Raw genomic sequence first — 19,008 nt, forward strand, 5'->3', positions numbered from 1 at the left:
ATGAGGTGTTGCTCTTGAGCAACATGGATCTTTAAGCAACAAAATTACCTCTTGGTTTAAGGTCTGTGCAGGCAGAGCATGGAGAGGAGCCTTGGAGTATCCTCTAAATAGCCACAGAAGAGTACAAGGAGAAAATCTTTCCTCCCTTGGTTGTGGCACCCTGTTAGTTAGCAGTAGCTGTGGGCACTAGTGCTACAGTCCACAGGCACAGGCAGAAGATGAATTGGAACTTCAGTCCTGGGGAGGAAAGTGCAGAAGTGGCAGTATGCAACCTGTGTGGAGCATGTGAGGCCCGAGGGCATGTGGGAACTTGCAAAAGTGCTGGGAACCCTCCGGGTACACCTTTGGTATGGTGTCCCAGGGGCAACAGCTGCTCTCACATGTGGGGCCCACTCAACAGGGGCTGGTACCAGGACCACCAGTAGAGGAAGTTTCTCCAAAAGCTGCAAACTCTGCCTGGGACTGTTCCTGCTGCTGCTGCTGCTGCTGCTGCTGCTGCTGCTGCATCAGCACCTGGTGAGTCCCTCAGCACTTAGGGTAGGTGGAAGAGTAGGAAGGCACTACAGACCCAGGTCTGTCTCAAGGAAGAAAGCTGGTGTGTGGGGGAGGTGTCATGATTCTTAAAAGATGAGAACAGAAGAACTTCTGGAATTTGGGACAGAGAATTGCAGGCGCACTGGGATTCACTAGGAAGGAAAGACATAAAGATGACTTGGGGGTCGGAACTCATTAAATTGATGCTGGGTGAAAGAATGAGTCAGACTCTGCTTGTCACCAGGAGTATTGACCCTATTTTGTAGGTGCATAACCTGAGGCCTCATAGCTTGTTATCTTGGGACTGTATTTGGTATAAAATGTTGTACAAGATAACCAAAAGTCAAAAGAAAATGTCAGAGCTAGCCTATTTCAGTGGTTGGCCCTCCACTCTTCCCATTTTGCTTTGAGAAGGTAGGTTCAGTGATCACTTACTCACCTTTCAATTTCCAAACCACTGGGGGATAGTGATCTGTAGAAAGATGTAAAGGATCAATGTAAAGTAGTTTATGCTAAATAAGTATTGCAGCCCCTTGTTGGAGTTTGATGCTTTCATGAGGTTGTGATAGGTGATTTCTTGCTGAATATTTATGTTGATGAACTTCTTACCTAAGTTAAATATATCTAACTAACTTAATATTGAACCTTTAAAAAATCAAAACAGCAATACCAAAATTTTCATATCCTGGTGCCAGTGTGATTTTAGTTATTAGAGAGGAGTTGTAGGTGGGCATGTTTGTTGTGAGGCTTCTTTTTCATGCATCATCTGTCTTATTGAAACAATGCTTGTCAGCCTATCCTTACTCTGGCCTTCTGGTTTCTGAAAGTGCTCTCAGAAAAAGAAGGGCCCTGGGCTGAGGTTGTGGCTCATGGTAAAGCACTTACCTGGCGTGTATGAAACACTGGGTTTGGTCATATAAAAAACAAATGAATAAAATCAAGGTATTGTCTTCATCTACAAGTAAAAAATAAAAAATAAAAGAAGGGTCCCTACCCCACCAAAACTTCTCTTCTCTGGTCTTGAGCCTTAACTATATTCTTCGGCACTTCAGTGTTGCTTGTGATTGTTAACACCTTTTTCAGTTTGTTCTTTTGATACAAATTTGGTTAAAAACAATACCTGACTATGTACTGATAGCAGGGACATATTCTTAGTTCTGTTATTTAATATGTCCTGAACATTTGTGGGTTTTGCACAATTTTAAAGATCTTTAATCAAGATAGTCCCACTGTTGGAAGGATTCACCTTTTAATTAAATAGGAACCTTGAATACCTATGTAAAAAATTTTATTAATTACTAATTATTCAAACACTTCTTAGCCCTATAATTTATTCAGATTTTGTTGGTAATATGGAAAATAAGTTATTTGTTTACAAATGACTTATATGTTTATGATTAATGCTAAAAATACAAAACTAAAGCATTAGGCCAAGTTGGGCAATTTTCAGGTTTTAATCTGCTTTATTAACAAGCTAATTTTCTGAAAAATGAACTGTATACAGAGATATTTAGACTTCCGTTTTTTGCACATGATCCTGTGTGTATTCTTTGAAGTTTAACACTGAGAGAGGTGCAGGTGGAGCTTGGAACAGGAGCACTGGGGGCCTGATGCTGACCTCCTATGTGCTCCATGAGCCTTGGCTCATGTCCAAAGACATTTTTCCCAGTCTTCAGCTCATCAGTTGTATGGCCTTGTGTAAGTTATCCCACTTCTTCAGGTATTGTTCTACCATCTGTAATACAGGGACACTGGGTTTCATTTGGTAATGTAGCATCTGAGGTCCCAAGAGAGCCCAAGGTTCTATAGAGAGGAAGTGACAGGACTTGGAATGTTAGCCAAGGTCCTGTAGTGTCCAGGTCTTTGGCTTTACACAACACCATGCTGTCTGACATGGTGTACACCAGACCACTATGAGCTCCAAGAAACAGGAGACTCACCTACATTTGGGTTATGACAATTGTGGGGCATCATGGTCAGCCTTAGTAGAGAGGAAGAACAAATAGTGAAGAATGGAGGGGCATACACATCCTTCATGACCCAATGAGGCAGCAGCATATACAATGACTACTTGAATGTGGGTGCAAAGGGCCAGGCCTGGTAAGATGGGCTACCCCTTCTTCCCTGTAGAGAGCCTGTGTTTTCTCATAGTTGAAGCATTGTTGCCTTTCTTGTGCCTTCATTTGAATCAAATGTGCTATTTTTCCAGTTGTGATTTTTTAATTTTGCCCTAGGAAATTTTCTTGGTAAGAACCCCTTTATTTCTAATTGCTATAATTCTAATTAAATAGGATACTCTGTCAAGTCCTAGCATAGCCCTGTACATAGAGCAAGCCCTGGGCAGCTAATGGTTATTTTCACACCTAGTTGATGGCTTTTTCATGGTATACTGCAGCCACTCCCTCATTCTGCAGCAGCAGCAACTCTCTGCTTAGGTCCTACATTTCTTTGGCTATTCTTTCTTCCACCCCACTTCTCATAGTGATCATAGATGTCAGATTTCCATTTCTGTCAAAAACAACTAAGAAAAATCAGCTTAAAAGAGTGAAGATTTATATGTCTCATGGTTTCAGAGTTTCAGTTCCTGGTCTGTTGGCCCTGTTGCTTTGGGCCTGAGCCAAGGCAGTACATCATGGTGAGAGCCCATGGCCAAATGTGGAGGCCATATGAGGCTGCTCATATCATGGCAGCCAGGAAGCAAAAGAGAGAGGAAGGACTGGACTCCCAATATTCCTTTTGAGGGCATGACCCTGGTGATCTAACTTCCTTCTACCAGGCTCCAGCTCCTATAGGTTCCACTATCTCCCAGTAGCACCACAGGCTGGTGACCAAGTCTAAAGCACATGGGTCTTTGGAGGACTTTTAAACTTTAGCAGATGATTTTGTGTGAATTATGGAAAGGAGGGCTCCACCAAAAGTTATCCTTTGCTAGCACATTTGACTGCAGCATCTGGAGGCCTCTGTGTAGGATACTACCTGCACACCCTTATGTAGCAAGTCTGGCCTGTTCCACTCAATGTTATTTTGACCAACTGCTTGATGTGTTGCTGTTTCCAAAAGGATTGCCTCTCATCTTGGTCATTCCTAGCATTTATATTCAGTTTCTCTGTCAGAAAGCCTCTTGATGTAATTGAATCTTGTGTTCCACATTTTCTTTACTCCTTGGACTCCCAGAACCTCATTATCTGGGCCTTCCACCTCTAGGCCTTCATTTACTCTTGCATTGAGATTCCTGACCCTTGGCACTTTTCCTGTAATTCACTGGAACATGGCAACTCCCTCCTCCTGCCCTACCCTGCATGAGGTAGAGTGGGGTTTGAGGTGAAGAGCTCAAAGCCAGGCAATGCCGAAAAGACATTATTCCCTGGTCCCTGGGCCTCTACAAGAAGTGCAGACCACCAGCTGGATTTGGGGTGAATGCCACCTCTGATAGTTGTCCTAAAATGCCCTGCTTTAAATGACTACTTGAATGTGGGTGCAAAGGGCCAGCTCTGTGCCAGGATCCACTTTCCCGAAGTACACACTCTGATGAGGAACTTCACCCATAGTCCCCAGGGCACTCATCTTCACTCTTCTCGTGCTGATGCCACCTCCCATGAGTGATGAACCCAGTCTTCCACAAAATCCCTCCCATGTACTCTCACCCTCCCAATAGACCAGGCACATCTGCAGTAGGGTCTCTGCACTCAGCTTGTGTTTCTGTATCTTCCACAAAGGGCCCAGCCCCTGCTGCATTGGGAGGTTGGGTGAAACACCCTCCATAATGGGTCAGTTTCCTTTCTGTTGTAGTTGCACAAGTTCCCCACTAGGTTCCTGGCAGCTAGAATTGTGTCCGTACCCCCATTCCCTACTGGGGCTTCCTGAGATCCCCCTTAGATACTGGTTATGGATTGGGTAGTGCTTTCCTGGGATAAACCATGTTTCCTGTACTCTTCAATGCTCTTGTGCCCCATCATTTTGTTTTAACTGGAGACACAGCTCACTCAGTTTGATCTCTTTTGCATGGTACTAGGTACTTACAGGTGATTATTATTTTCTGACTTTAATCTCTCAAATGATGAACTCTAATTATCACCCAGGCTCATTCCCATTTTATTTGTCCTAAATCCCTTCTTGCTCCCTATGAAAGCAAAACATGGAGTGGCTCTTCATGGTGCTAGATTTCATTTTTCCTAATGGATCTTACCCCTTCGTCCTGTAAATTGTATTATATTACTATTATTACTGAGACAGGTAACAACAATTGATAATGCCTGTTGAGTACACATGAGGCAGATGCCTTTGAAAGAGTTTTGTGTGAACTATGTCATCACATCCTCATCATGCCCTGGGGAGGCCCTGTCCATATTCCATTTCCAAGCTGATAAAACTGGCACAGAAATGTTGATTAACATGTTTGTAGATGCACAGGCAGGCATGCCCTCACCAAGCAGCTGCAGTTCTTACCCACCAAGTCTTCCCACCTCTCCCAGGTCATTTCACAGCATGTGCTTGTATTGGCATACATGGGCAGGAAGACACACAATACTGACAAGGGGCAGAAAGTGGATTTTCCTGCCATGCTTGGTCCCAGTGTGCCCCTGGAGGGGCAGCCTCTGCCAGCCTCCTGTGTTCTCCTCCAATGCCATTGTACACAGGTGAGTGGATGTTTGCATGTGATGGCCCCAGGTTTGATCATATAGTACCTTTGTCCCCCAGTGTCCCATTTGATGTGTTCTGTAAGGTTTTCCCTACCCTGAGTGCAAAATATGGGCAAGCGTTATGGTGATATACACCCACATTCTATTCCTGCTCTCAGAGACACAAAGAATTGACCTGGATTTCAGAATGTCTAGCTCTACACAGCAATCAAAGTAATCAAAGATACAAGTGCTCAGTGAAATCCCTAGGCAGGAAGGGGTAGGAGGATGGCACCTTCCTCCTCCCTTACACAGGGACTCACATTTCCCATGTCCTTGTGGTGGAGAGCAGGGCTTTCTTGGCTGATGGACATAGTGATAAACTGTCCTGGGGCTTCAGAATATGGCACATATTCAGTTATTCCTGGGTGTGCAATCTTATTTTCCCACTTGACAGAACTCCTGGCTCTAGAGAGCTCCTATGTCCATGTGGTGTGTCACCACATATAAAGGTAAACTCTCTGACTTATTTGGTGTTTAGGTAACCTATTTGGCTATTTGAATTTGCACTCAGAGTTGAACACACATGTATCACCTGAGATAAGCTGGTGAGTGCTAATATAACAGCCAACTCAGTATCTCTCTGACTTTACTCTTATTCAGGCTACATGTCGAGTGTGGTCAGGGGGCTTGAGGGACATGATTAGGAGGTTAAGCTCATTGTAGGCGTGTAATGAGACTGATTGAAGCTCCACTTTGGGTTAGCTGCTCTATCATCCTCCTCATCTGACCCTAACTAATAATTGCCAGACAGGGTGGCAGAGGCAGAGAGAGTGGCTTCATGCACTGACTCCTGACCTTTTGCCTGGAAGTGGCAGATAAGATTTTCACTCAGACATTGAAATCAGGGCAAGCCACATGGCACACCTGACCTCAAGAGAGAGGACTGCAGTCCCAACTGTGCCCCAAGGAAGTGCTGGAGCATCTGTGGGACAGAACTAATGTTCGTGGCAGCAGTCAACCAAATGCCAGATGCCCTGGGTTTACTGGGAACTGCAGAAGAAGGTAGACTGACCTCAACCCTGATAAGGTTAGCAGACAAGGATGGGCAGACCCTGAGTAGCACCTGACATGCACCACATGGAGGAGGCTTGGGGGCTCTATAGTGAACTTAGGGACTGACACACTGTTGTGTCTAATAGAGAGCTTGTACAAATTTCCTTGACAATATCCTGTGTGACTGGAATTTTTGTTTTTCTCCATCCAAAATGTAGTCATAGATCATTCATGGCTTTGGGTTGTTTGGTTAGCCCTTTTTCTAGAAAAAGTTCTCCATACCTTTCTGTTCCTCTTATGGCATTGACAATTGTTTTGCAAAAAGTATGAACATGTACTCTTTTGATTGATCCCTTTGAGACTGGAGGCATGATTATGCATTTTTTTGGTCATTGTTCCCACTAGGGAAGTGCTATGTCCCTGTGTACCACCTCAGAGGGACTTGATGTCATCCTTTCCCTTCCCTCTGCCCAGCCCATTCCTGGTGCTGTTCAGTGTGGCCACTGTGATGCTGGTGTCACCCAGATGTCATCTGTATTGCAAAGCTACTTGTATTCCCTCTGTATTTAGTAAGCCATCTGTGAAGCAAAACCTGAGTCTGCATATATTGCATTCCCAATACTCTTTCACTCATTATATTACATGCATTACATTCATAATTTTTTGCATTGCAATTCTTAATACATCTTTATACCACAATTTATCAAATTTCTGTTTGTATATAAGGTATGTTGACACCAAATTCACATCTTTATACATGAATTTTGTATAATGATTTTATTCCTTTTGTGTTCAAAGTATTCATAATTTGCAAGTGGGACCATTGAAGCAGTTCCCAAGTCCTTTGGATGTATCCCATGGGTTGATGAATATGCTCTTACTTTCTTCCTCAGCAGGATGCTGCGGGCTTAGCTTGTGCTTTCCTTGCTCAAGCCCTGGAAAAATCAACCATTTCTCCAAGGAGCCTTATTTTGCATGGTGGATGGCATTTGGAAACAAAATGATAGGGGAACAGTCATGTGGTCATGGCTACTGGGTTGTATTTGCCTCTAGACCTTTCAGTGGATAGAGCTGGTAGAATGACTGATCTACTGATTGCATGATCAATCAACTGACTGAGATTTTATTCTGAGACTTTGAATCCAATCCAGTACCACTCCACATTGCATCTGTTTCTCCCACAGTGAGAACTCTGGTTGGTTAGAATATCATCTCCTGAACCCAGGTACACATGGGACTCATACTCCCTAACACTGCATAGACAAGTCTTTAAGTTCAGTTCAAGGTTGCTTATTTTTTTTAAATAAATCTCACCAGTAATATCCTGCTAGAGTGATTGGTTATAAAGTTACTTATATTAATTCTTATTTTCCCCCCTTCATCTTTGTAGTTATACTATCAGTGTGATGCATAGTTTTAGGTTCCCCGATGAATATGTAACTTTATATTTTGTTTATTTTAATTTTATATTTACTTGGGATAGTGCAGCCATCTATGGTCAGCCCAGCTTCAGTGACTTACCATACCATGTGGCTGGGATGCAGACCTTTAAAGAGTAAAAACAAGTCATCACTTTGTGTTCTGATTTGCCTGCATATTGGACACTCCGTTGTCTCCAAATGTCCTTTACTTTATGTTTGTATAGCAACTATGTACTTCTTTGTTGTATTTATAAAATAATTGTAATTTTTCCCCCTTCAATGGGAAACTTGGACTAAAATGGCTATTGAATACTGGATCAAACAAAAGTGGTTTTCACTTCAAAGTGCTATTGACTGACCTTAAATATAGAAATAAAACAGAGGTTTTGAACATTGAAGGAAATTGAGAGTCTTCCAGTTTTACCTATTTTTCTCTGACATAAATATTTATATTGAATTATTACAATGTTTCTATTTTTCCCAAAATCTTCATCATCTCAAAAGAAATGCCAGACAACTAATATTTATGTTTCGTTGATGTTCCTTGTCTTGCTTTCAAGATGACTTAATAATCAGGGAAGAAGAAGGTTGATTGCTTATAGCAAATATCCCTGAGCAACCCCTGAAAGATCTCACTTGAGAAGAGTCAGCTGACTTTTTAAATAATTATTATTTCTTATTATATTATCAAAACCTCTGACAATATATGCAAGCAAAAAATCATTTGCTTTTATTGTTGTTTTATCCTGTCATAAAACTCATTCCCACCACCAGCACAATTCTCAAGGCCCTTCCTCTCAGTGTGAGCAGCAACCAGGCCTCTCTCTCCTCATAATGCTAAACTGCCCTCAAGGAGCTGGTCCTGGTGACTTGTTGCTGCTGTGTCCTCTCTGTCAGTGCTGTCAGCTCCTAAGGAGGAAAGCACAAGTTGTCCTTGCCTCTGTGTGTGGAAACTGTCGAACAGTGTGCAGGAGATCAGTGTTTAAGCTGAAGCCATGTTTTGGGGCAGGGCCAAAATGGCTCCCTTGCCAGACTTCCAGTAAGCTGTTATGCTTTTAGTGAGTGCCTGAGGCTATGAATGGGCTATTTTATGGTCAGCGTGTGGTCAAGGTCAGAAACATGGTGATTCAGCATATGTAACCAAGGTCATAAACATTTGCTTGTAGGGATGCACCAGCTTCTTGGCTATGTGCCTTTTTTGTTTGGCCTTTATATTAAAAAGAAGTATGGAAATGACCCTGGGGCTATTGCCACCTCTGAATAAATGATGACCAATATTCCCACAGTGCCTTGCATCTTCCTCCAACTGATGGATTCCTACATCTTGCTTCTTGGGCCTGACCCCTGTCCTCAGTCTGACACTGCAGAAAGACCCAGTGCTGACTATGCATCAGGCACTTTGGGACATGCAAAGATTAGACTCAGCCCTTGTACTTAAGGAACTTCTAAGTCCTTAAAAGGAAAGTCTGTAAAAGGTACCCCTCTGTTAAATGGTGCAGGTAGCAGTGATCTTGGAAACTGGAGTGTTTAAATGTAGTATGCACTAAGCCTTCTGCTCATCAACTGAAAACAAAGGATGGCAGGTGCAACCTGTGATGTTGGGAAGAAGAGTGTACCTGGGCTTTGCTCATCCTTCACTCACATTCATTACTTCTTAGTGTTCTTTGTATGGCTCCACTTCCCTTTTCCTTAGGTTTGGGCCCTCTTATCAAGTCTGTCTCTGAGTTTCATTATTTCCTCTCTTTCTGCAGAGTGAAGAGGTTGTTCTGGCCTTCCCTGTAGCATTTGTGTTAACTGCAGGTGCCCTCACCTGGATCAGCTCATATCTCCTCTTGCCTACAGATTATATAGAGATGAAAGTCATAGACCCATGAGATCCCAACCACAGCTCATTTCCTGTAGATTCTCCACCTCCTCTAGTGCTCAAGCTTCCAGAAATGCCAAGTAGGAGTTCCCCAGAACTGAAGAGTGTAAGTAATGCAAGCATCCATTGATGGAGGAATGGATAAACATGTTGTCCATACACACAATGGAATATAATTCACCATACATTATGTTAAGTGTAGTCACACAATCACAAAAGAACACTTAGTATGTGATTCTGTAGATGATGTATCTAGAGTCATCAAACCCACAGAAACAGAAAGCAGGGGACTGGATGAGGGACAATGGGGTGGCATTATTTCATGGGTATAGAGTTTCTATTATAAAGATGAAGTCTAGCAACAGATGGTGGTGATAGTGAATGTACTTAGCATTTCTGAATTCTATGTGCACTTAAAAATGGTTAAAATGGGCTGGGGTTATGGCTTAGTAATGCAGCCAATGTTTATAGCAGTTCAATTCACAATAGCTAAACTGTGGAAGCATCCTAGATGCTCTTCAATAGATAAATGGATAATGAAACTGTGATACACACACACACACACACACACACACACACACACATACACACAATGGAATATTACTCAGAAATAAAATTATTTAAAAGAAAATAAAATTATAGCATTTGTAGGTAAATGGATGGAGCCAGAGAATATTATACTAAGCAAAGTAAACCAATTACAGAAAGAAAGAAAGAAAGAAAGAAAAGTAAAGAAAGGCTGAGTGTTCTCTCTGATAAGTGGATGCTGATACATAATTGGGGGGAATGGAAAACTTTGATGGCTCAGAGGGGAGGGAGGGTGGGGAAGGAGCATGGGGAGAGGAAAGACACTGGAATGAGATGGACATCATTAACCTAAATATATATATGACTGCACATATGATGCGACGCTACATGGGGTACAACCAGAGAAACAAAAATTTTGCTGCAATTGTATAGAAGAAATCAAAATGCATTCTGCTGTCATATATACCTAATTAAAATAAATAAATTAATTAATTTAAAAAGATAATGTTTATGTTAACATCAACAGGTTTATACTACCTTCAAATGAATGAACATATTATTATCATAAATATATCATAAATGAACATATTATTGTTTAAATTTCTCAGTTTTAATTTCTATCAGGGCAAATATGAAAGAGGACACACACATAAACAGAGCTCTTTGGGGTCCTCAGTGTTGGGAAAAGGCTCTGGTGAACCTTGTATCGGGTACCTGTCCAGGGGGCTGCTCAGGAGGGGCAGCCACCTGTCTGAGACCTGGCTAACAGCATATTGGGGACTCACATGGGCGATGGCTGCTCCTCCACCTGGGGGCTGAGGTGCTGCTGCTCCACAATCATGAATGCTTCATAAATGGTCAGCACAGAGGACCAAACTGAACACCTAGGATCCTCTACAGCACCCTCATAGCCACACCATCCATCAGATGACCCAAAGGCTTGGTTTGAGAGAGTCCTTGGCTTCTTCCACTTCATTTACTTAGTTACTCACTTCCATTGTATGTGACACCAGTGTTGGTGTGCAACAGTTTGGATAGGCTTAAAAGGTCACCCTTCAGCCTGGAGTCAGGAGAAGCCCTGGACTAGATGTCCTGTCACTCCATAGCAACTGGGTGTTCCCTGCAGCAAGACATTAGAAACAGAAACTCATTCTGGCTCATTAACAGCACTCAAGAGGGCTTCTTCTACACTCACACTGCTGTGATGTATGTCAACACTAGCCTTCTGAAGAGAGAAATTGGCAGTGATAGAGAAAACTTACACATCTTACACTTTGGCAAATACTTTTCCCATTAGTCTCAGGAATTGACTATATTCATTAAGTTCATCTTGGCTAACCTCTGGAAATAGGAAAGCTTCCTCCTAAATCTGATCAGGAGCTAGGGAAGTGGCTCAGTGATGAGTCTGCACATAGTATGCAGAAGGACTCTGGATCTTGTCCCAGCACCAATAAATAAATATTTTAAACATTTACAAAAAAAATAATGTTAAGCAACCTCCCATTATGGTAATATCAAAGGGGAAAGAAAAACATATAGTGGATTCCCCACCTGGCCACAGGACATGACCCACAGTAGTAAAAGCCAATCTCACAGGTGTTACAGACACAGGAAGTGAGTCAGAGTCCACCTTCCACCTCCATCTCCCTCCCACACAGGCAGGTCTAGTCCTGATTTCCATGAGCTTCCTCATCAATAAGAAGTCATGAGGCCAGGCCCATGAACAAAGAGCTTGTAGATGCCCTGGTCTAGTCCCTGTTTGCTGCTTACTAATTGTGTGCTCATTACCAAATCCCAGCATACCTTGGGGCTTCTATTTTCTCTCCTATACCATGCAGATCACCTTTACTTATGAGGATGGCAGAGCACAGTGAGTGCAAAATCCTGCCACTATGGACAGCACACAGTGGTCACCAGGACCATCCCCTAGAGCTGCTGACCCCCCACTGACAGCAGCTCCCTGAGCTGAGTATGTGAAGGACTGAGTCAAGATAAAATGCCTGAATTTAACCTGGGTTGAGCCACTCCTGGGATTTGTGACTTGGGCAACACACAAGTCTTCTCTTGGTGATAGTTTCTCTTCTATTACATATGATCCTGCTCATGCCAGAATCTAGCTGTGATACTCAGAACAGGTCAGAAGTCCCAAAACATGAAGGAGCTCTTTGTATCAGGCTGTATCTCTGCCCTTATCTGCACTATTGGCCTGGAGAGCTTAGCTACCACCTCTTGATTAATACCTGTGAGTGGCCAGCAAGCCTGACATCACTGCTGGACCCTGAAATAATCCCATCAAGACCTGAACTGCTCTGGCCTTCTGTACTTCAGTCACCATTTTGCAGTCAGCATGAAGATGTGGCTTTGAATCTATGGCTATTGAGCAGTGATGGCTCATGAGCTGGTGGGTCAGGAGCCCTGCCTGTCATCTTGGCATTTCTCACCAAGTGTCCCAGGAAGGTCTTCAGAGGTGTTTTCAAGCTTCCCCACACCCTTTATATCCCTAACCAGCAATTTCTCTCCTGTACAATGTGCCCCAATATGCTTTCTCCTCTCTAACCCCGGACTACATGATTCTGGCTCCATTTCTAGCCACAAATGACAGCTGATTTAAAGGTATTTCTGACTGCATCCATCACAACCCCACTGACAAGATGGTCTAGAAGAAAACCTGAAGGTGATTCCTATCACTGCAGCCTCAAAAAAATGGTGTCCCTTTGCACCCACTCCCACACAACTAGCCTTTAAAGCCTCCTAGGTTACCTGGGCCTTGGGCAATGGGCTGTGAGAAAGAAAGCTGACTCTGATACCAGTGGGCAGAGGAAATGAGAAAAGTGAGTGGCTGGCATCTAGATAGCCTTCAGCCTCCATCAAAAAGTAACCACTAACTCAGGGAGGGAGATTGTGGGCACAAGGGAGAAATGCCTGTCTGGCAACAACTGCTAAGACTCAACCCCATAAGTAACAGCCCAAAGGTGGTCTACTGGGTAGCCCCAAGGGCACTGCCTTCTGTAGGGTCAAGGTCAAGACAGACTGCTAGGAAGACTGAATCCCCTGCCTGGAGAACCTCCCTAATTCCAGGTACTGCAATTGAAGCCCTCAGTGAACTGGAGGGCAAAGACTTGGGATGGAAGTGTAATCCTCCACAATCAGGGCCTTGAGGTGCCTCAGAAAACAACCACAACCCAGGGAAGTGGAATGAAGTCAGGGCCTGGGATCAGGGCTCAAAGCCCTAGCTTCGGAGGTCATTCAAACTCTCTGCATCTCAGATACTAGAGGTGCTGCCAGCGAGTTGGTTAGAATAGGCTAAGAGGAAGGATATCCCACAAGGGATCCAGATGTTAAGTTCTGTCCCCCTTCAGACTTTTCTTCCCATCAGCAAACAGTCTGCAATGTGGTCAGCTGCCAGGCAGGAATTTAGGAACACTTGTGACTGCAGGGAGAGAGGTGCTTACTGCTAACTTCACTTAAAGTTGTTTCTTTGTTACAGACACTACTCTTTAGAAAAGGCCTGGAATAACCAGCTTAAATCAGTCAAAGATATACAGCTCCTCTTCTAAGTGGCCTAGGGTAAACTTGCTCACTCTAACTCATTATAATGCTAAATTCTCTGCCTTAAATGAAGTGCATCTGCCATTTGTTTGGTTTCCTATTGGGAATAGAAGCCAGAGGTGTTTTACCACTGAGCTACATTTTGTGGTACAGATTTCTCAGAACAAAGGAAAGAGAACATGATGCCATCTGTATCATTGTGAGCCCTCCAGAAATCAGTTTTTGAACATTCTTACTACTTTGTAGTATATAAATAGAATGCCCAAACAGGAATGTATATTACCTTATATGAAGACAAAGTTAGTATGTAAAAGGAAACTAACCAGAATATATAAGGGATCACTCCCTACACTAAATGCTCAGCCTTTAGACAATAATCCACTAAGGCTGGATGCATACAAATAAACATTGCTTCCTATTGAATACCCTGGTGTCCCCTGTCTGTGTGAGAATCCCATGTAACATTTTATTTTGTTTGGTTTGAGACAGGATCTCACTTATCTTAGCCCTCTCATTGTTATACATTCATAATGACCAGCTTTCTTAGAAGTGTTTACATCCTATGAGAAGTGAAAAGAACATCTTAAAAAAGATTTTGAAGATTCTTAAATAAATAGTAGTGTACAAAAACTGACATGAAAACCAACTCAAGTTTTAAGCTCCTTCTTTTTAGAAACATTACATATGCTAAACTACATAAAAATAACTTATCCAAACTGATCTGTGCCCATGTTTGCAACTCCTCTAAAATTACTTTTAAAATAGCCTAACACAATAATTATGATTGTTATGCATTCCACTATTTTCATATATGTAAGAAATAAAATTTTTTTAAAAAATAGCCTAACATAAGAGTTTTTCTATGGCAATAATTCACATGGCTTCTATAGAAAGTGTCAACAGGCCTGGAGATGTAGATCAGTGCTAGAGAGCTTGCCCAGCATGTACTAGGCCTTGAAATTTAGTCACCAACACTGCAATAAAAGGAAAGGAGGAAATAAGGAAGGAAGGAAAAAAGAACAGTGACAGGAGGAGAGGGAAAGGAATGAGACATTGAAACACAAGGGCAAATGGTACAAATATAAATATATGATGTACTAGCTCTTTAAAAATTTTACAGAGCTTTAGAATTTTAGTGACATCAAACTGGGTGATATTATGACTATATAGAAGTTCTGCCTTGGCCTGGCCTAAACCAAACCAATGGGTGGGTGACCTGGAGAGGACTTCTCTCTGTCTTGATTGGAGCAGGCTTGAACCTGTGCTGCTTCAAGATGCACAACATAGTGAAAACGCCAAGACTTCTCTGACAGGCAGTGTGCTAGGCCCCTGAGAGCCCATGACCAGGGCTCCTCATGCCCATGCCTACACCCCTCCTCCCTCACTGGTTCACAGTGGTCTGCTCTGTTGCCTGGTGCAGGTTTGTTCCTAACCCAAGGCCTGAGTGTCCACAGCCTGTTTCAGCTTGGCTGGGCATGGTGTGGTTCTGGAGGGAATAGCCAAAGTAGCCTTAATGTAATGAAGGGGCAACAGCTGCCCCTCAGCCAAACATGGAGGTGGTCCTGGAAGAAGTAAGCAGAGTTGTGGTCTGCCTTGTCAGAAGACATGGAAACACACCCTAGTCCTTATGGCTGTCTGTCGGAGTTGGTGATATGTACAGCTATTGTATTTTTTGTTGTTCTCTTGTTTTTGTGGAGAATTTATCAGCCTGTGAGAAGCAGGTGTTACTTGAGAAGAGAAGAAAAGCTTGCTCTAAAACTTTCTGGACTAATTGAAGAAAAATGTGAACTACTTGAAAAAGTTAGCCTTGTTCAAAAAGAGTATGAAGGCTTAGAGTCATCTTTAAAGGATGCCATTTTGGAGAAGGAGTCAGTAGAAACAGAAAACTTGGAGATAATATATGAAAACCTGGATAGGTCTGTATCTAAACTTGAGGATGAAATACTCTTTTTAGAAAAAGAGCGAAAAGAAGAGAAAACTAAACATTTTCAGCAGGATGAATTGATGGTGGATATATTAAAAAGAATTAAGTCCCTAGAAGATGAGTCAAAATCCCTCAAATTTCAAGCTAAAACAATCTTGAGAATGTTTAAAATGAATAAAGAAGCAGTTGCAGTAGCAATAAAAGAGGCTTTGAATGAAAATTCCCAACTTCAGGAAAGTCAGAAACAGCTTTTAAAAGAAGTTGAGGTATGGAAAGAAAAAGTGAATGGACTCAATAAACAGAAAATGACATTTGAACACTCTAAAGTACATGCAGAACAAGTTCTAAGAGATAAAGAAAATCACATTAAGTCTCTGACTGAACACTTGCTGCAGATAAAAGATTGGGCTCCTGTGCTTGCAGAAGTCCTAACAAATGATGTGTAACTTGGAGTTGGAAATAGAGAGTGAATCTTAAATTTGTGCTCACTTAGAAGATCAGCCAAAAGAGGCTTTGAAGAAACTGATTTATGTTGCTAAGTTAAAGGCCTCTTTTAAAACCTTAGAAAGAGAAAGAAATCAAATTTTTGCTTTATTATCTGAAGTAATTGAAACAAAGGAAGACGTTATAAAACATTAAAAATCTTAAGACAGAACAAGAATCTTTGCAAGCAGAAAATACACAGTTTGAAAATAAGAATCAGAGTCTTCAGCAGAAATTTAAAGTCATGATGGAACTATATCAAGAAAACGTAATGGAACTCCAAAGAAAATTAATAGGAGAGAAAAATTACCAGGTAGAGCAAGAGGAGAAACTTTCCAAAGTGTAAAAAAAAAAGATCAGCCATACAACTATACTGCTGGAGACCTATAGAAAGTGAGCCAAAGATCTTGAAGAATAATTGGAGAAAACCATTCATTTTTATCAGGGGCATATTATGTACTATGAGAAAAAAGCACATGGTGATGAGTTGGCAGCTCAGAGCACTGAAAGATACCTCAATGATTTAAGAAAACAAAATACTCACAAAAATTAACTGAAATGGAGTTCAAATTTAAACTTGCAGAAAAAGATCCTTCTACACTTGATATTTCAAATACAGATTCTGGCAGACAGCATTCCCCAAATGGTCCCTCACCATTGGGTCAAACTTCATCTGAAATGAGATCTCCACTTTTGGAAAAGAATGGTCCACTCAGACTCTAACCTTTCGTGCCAGTGGGAGAAGGAAGAGCCTCAAGGGGCCCAGAGAATTCTCTGAACCATCTGACTAGCAATGAAAGAAGAGAATCAAACTGTGGTAGGTTAACTGATCCTCAAAGAGCACCTTCTGACACTGGGCCCCTGGCACCTCCATGTCAACAGGCCCATATAATGATCCCTCCACCAGGCCAACCATATTTTGATCCACAGCTTCCTCTACAAAGGCAAGATGGATGTTATTTTAATCATGGTAGACCATCTGGATCAGAATTCAAAAGTTCCACTATGCTGCCTTTGTATAAAATGGATGGGTCTACTTCTTCAGATATTGAATCCAGTAGAAATGATACCAAATTTGATCTTGGTGATTCCAATGTGCCTGATTCATCTCTCCCTGTTGAAAATGAAGCAACTGGCTCTGGCTTTGCTTTCTCACCTTTCCCTCCAATAAGAAGTCCATTGTATACAGTGGATCCAAGTAGTCAGTTTATGAGAAAAGGACCTCTTTTTCCTCCACCTCCTCCAGGAAACATGTATGGAGCATCTCTAGAATATTTTCCACTGGGCCCACCACCCCCTCCATTCCCAATGGGACCACAATGTTTTCCTCATTATCTCCCCCCAAGATCTGTATTTCTTCCCCTGCCACTCACCCCCGCATCCTGAAAGTAGAAGTGAGTATCCTTTAGGATTGATTCCACCTTCAAATGAGCCTGCTACTGAACATCCAGAAGAACAGCAAGAAACCTGACAATATCATTTATCTGCCTTCAAAAGTATTTTATCTCTCATTTTTAGTTTAAGTAACTGCTTTTATTTAAGTGATTATACTTTTGCTCCAATTGAAGCTTAATGGAAATATTTTTTAGGATAGTATTTTGAAAATAAAGATGGTTTAAATATAAATATTATAAGTAAATTATTTCCATTTTATCTTATTATAGAGAGTACAACATTTAATTTGATTAATGCACTATTATATGAGAAACAAATGGAGTTTTATATATGTAATCTTGCAGTTGGGGATATTTTAGACTTCAAATAAAGGCTATCTTTTTATACAAAGAAACATATTTACTGTGATTGTAACAAATGTGAAAGTAACTTTATGCATAATGAAAGATTTTAATTGATTTAAAGTCTTGTTTGGCAATAATAATAAAAATCAGCTACTTTTTCCATAAAAAAAAGAATAACTAGAGCATGTTAAGAGTAAATCAGAAAAAAGCAACTATACATGTCATGGAAATTAGGAGATTTCAAATACAAACAAAGAAAAAATTCAGTTCTTAGAAAACTTGTAGAAATTGGAAACCATAATTTAAGTTCACTCTGTCCCTGATTTCCCTTACATATACAGTCTTATATTTTATACCCATTTTTCTGTGGTTTACTGATATGTGGAGTGTCCTAGTCTTTGTTTTGTTTTCAGGGAGACATTTGTAAAATAGAAATGGATTATTAGGACACTAAAATGAAGAACAAAGACATAACTTCAAATTTTGTTGTTAGATTTGATAGCTATAAAATGACTCTGCTAAACTACTATAAGTGTTTGAAGTTTTTAATCTCAATTTCTAGATTATTGCAAGTAAATAACAATTTGCAAAACTGCACCAGTCCAGAGATGACAATTCACACAATGTTTCCCTGATAGAAACCAAGAAAGAACATTTATTAAAAATACCCTAATTAAGAATTAGTGGTTAAAGCTTTTTTCAAGTATTAAATATGCTCTTCAGTTTTTTTGTAAAGAGTATACATTTAACTCTAAAACAAATGCAGTAATATAACTTTATTCTTAAATATAAGCAGCAGCTTTATCAAAATTGATGGCCAGTGAAGACATTCAATGATACTTGAGCCCACAATTAATTTAAATGAGAAAAATGTTGGGCCTTGAAAAAGAAACTCTAAAAGTTCAATAAATCTAATCTGTTTTCCCTTGAGAGTAACATGGTTGTTAAATCAATCATATGAATAATTTTTACTTTCCATCATAAAACATTCCTCACTCTAAATGAGTGGATGGCAGTCTACATCCATGGTGTGTATAAAATGGACTTGATGATCCCCCACTGATGTTGATCCAGAACTACTTCTGCCCTAACCACTACAGGAAAATAGTTGCTAGTATATTTCTTGTTTTACAGCAAGAAACTGGAAATAAGGTCATTTCAGATTAAAAACAGAACTGAAATGCCTAAATACCATGATACAGTCCTATAAAAAGTTATAGCTTCAGAAGAAAAACCTGAAAGGCCCTTCTAAATATGACACCATTTATTGAATCAGGTTCCAACATTGTTT

General features: G+C 41.1%; 1 pseudogene; it reads left to right on the top strand.

Annotated features, from left to right (window-relative positions):
- The first annotated feature begins 300 nt into the window (after positions 1 to 300).
- Positions 301 to 17,449, top strand: LOC114087091 (melanoma inhibitory activity protein 2-like; annotated as a pseudogene).
- Positions 17,450 to 19,008: the final 1,559 nt, after the last annotated feature.

Source organism: Marmota flaviventris, chromosome 12 (genome assembly GCF_047511675.1).
Source record: "Marmota flaviventris isolate mMarFla1 chromosome 12, mMarFla1.hap1, whole genome shotgun sequence".
Lineage (NCBI taxonomy): Eukaryota > Metazoa > Chordata > Mammalia > Rodentia > Sciuridae > Marmota > Marmota flaviventris.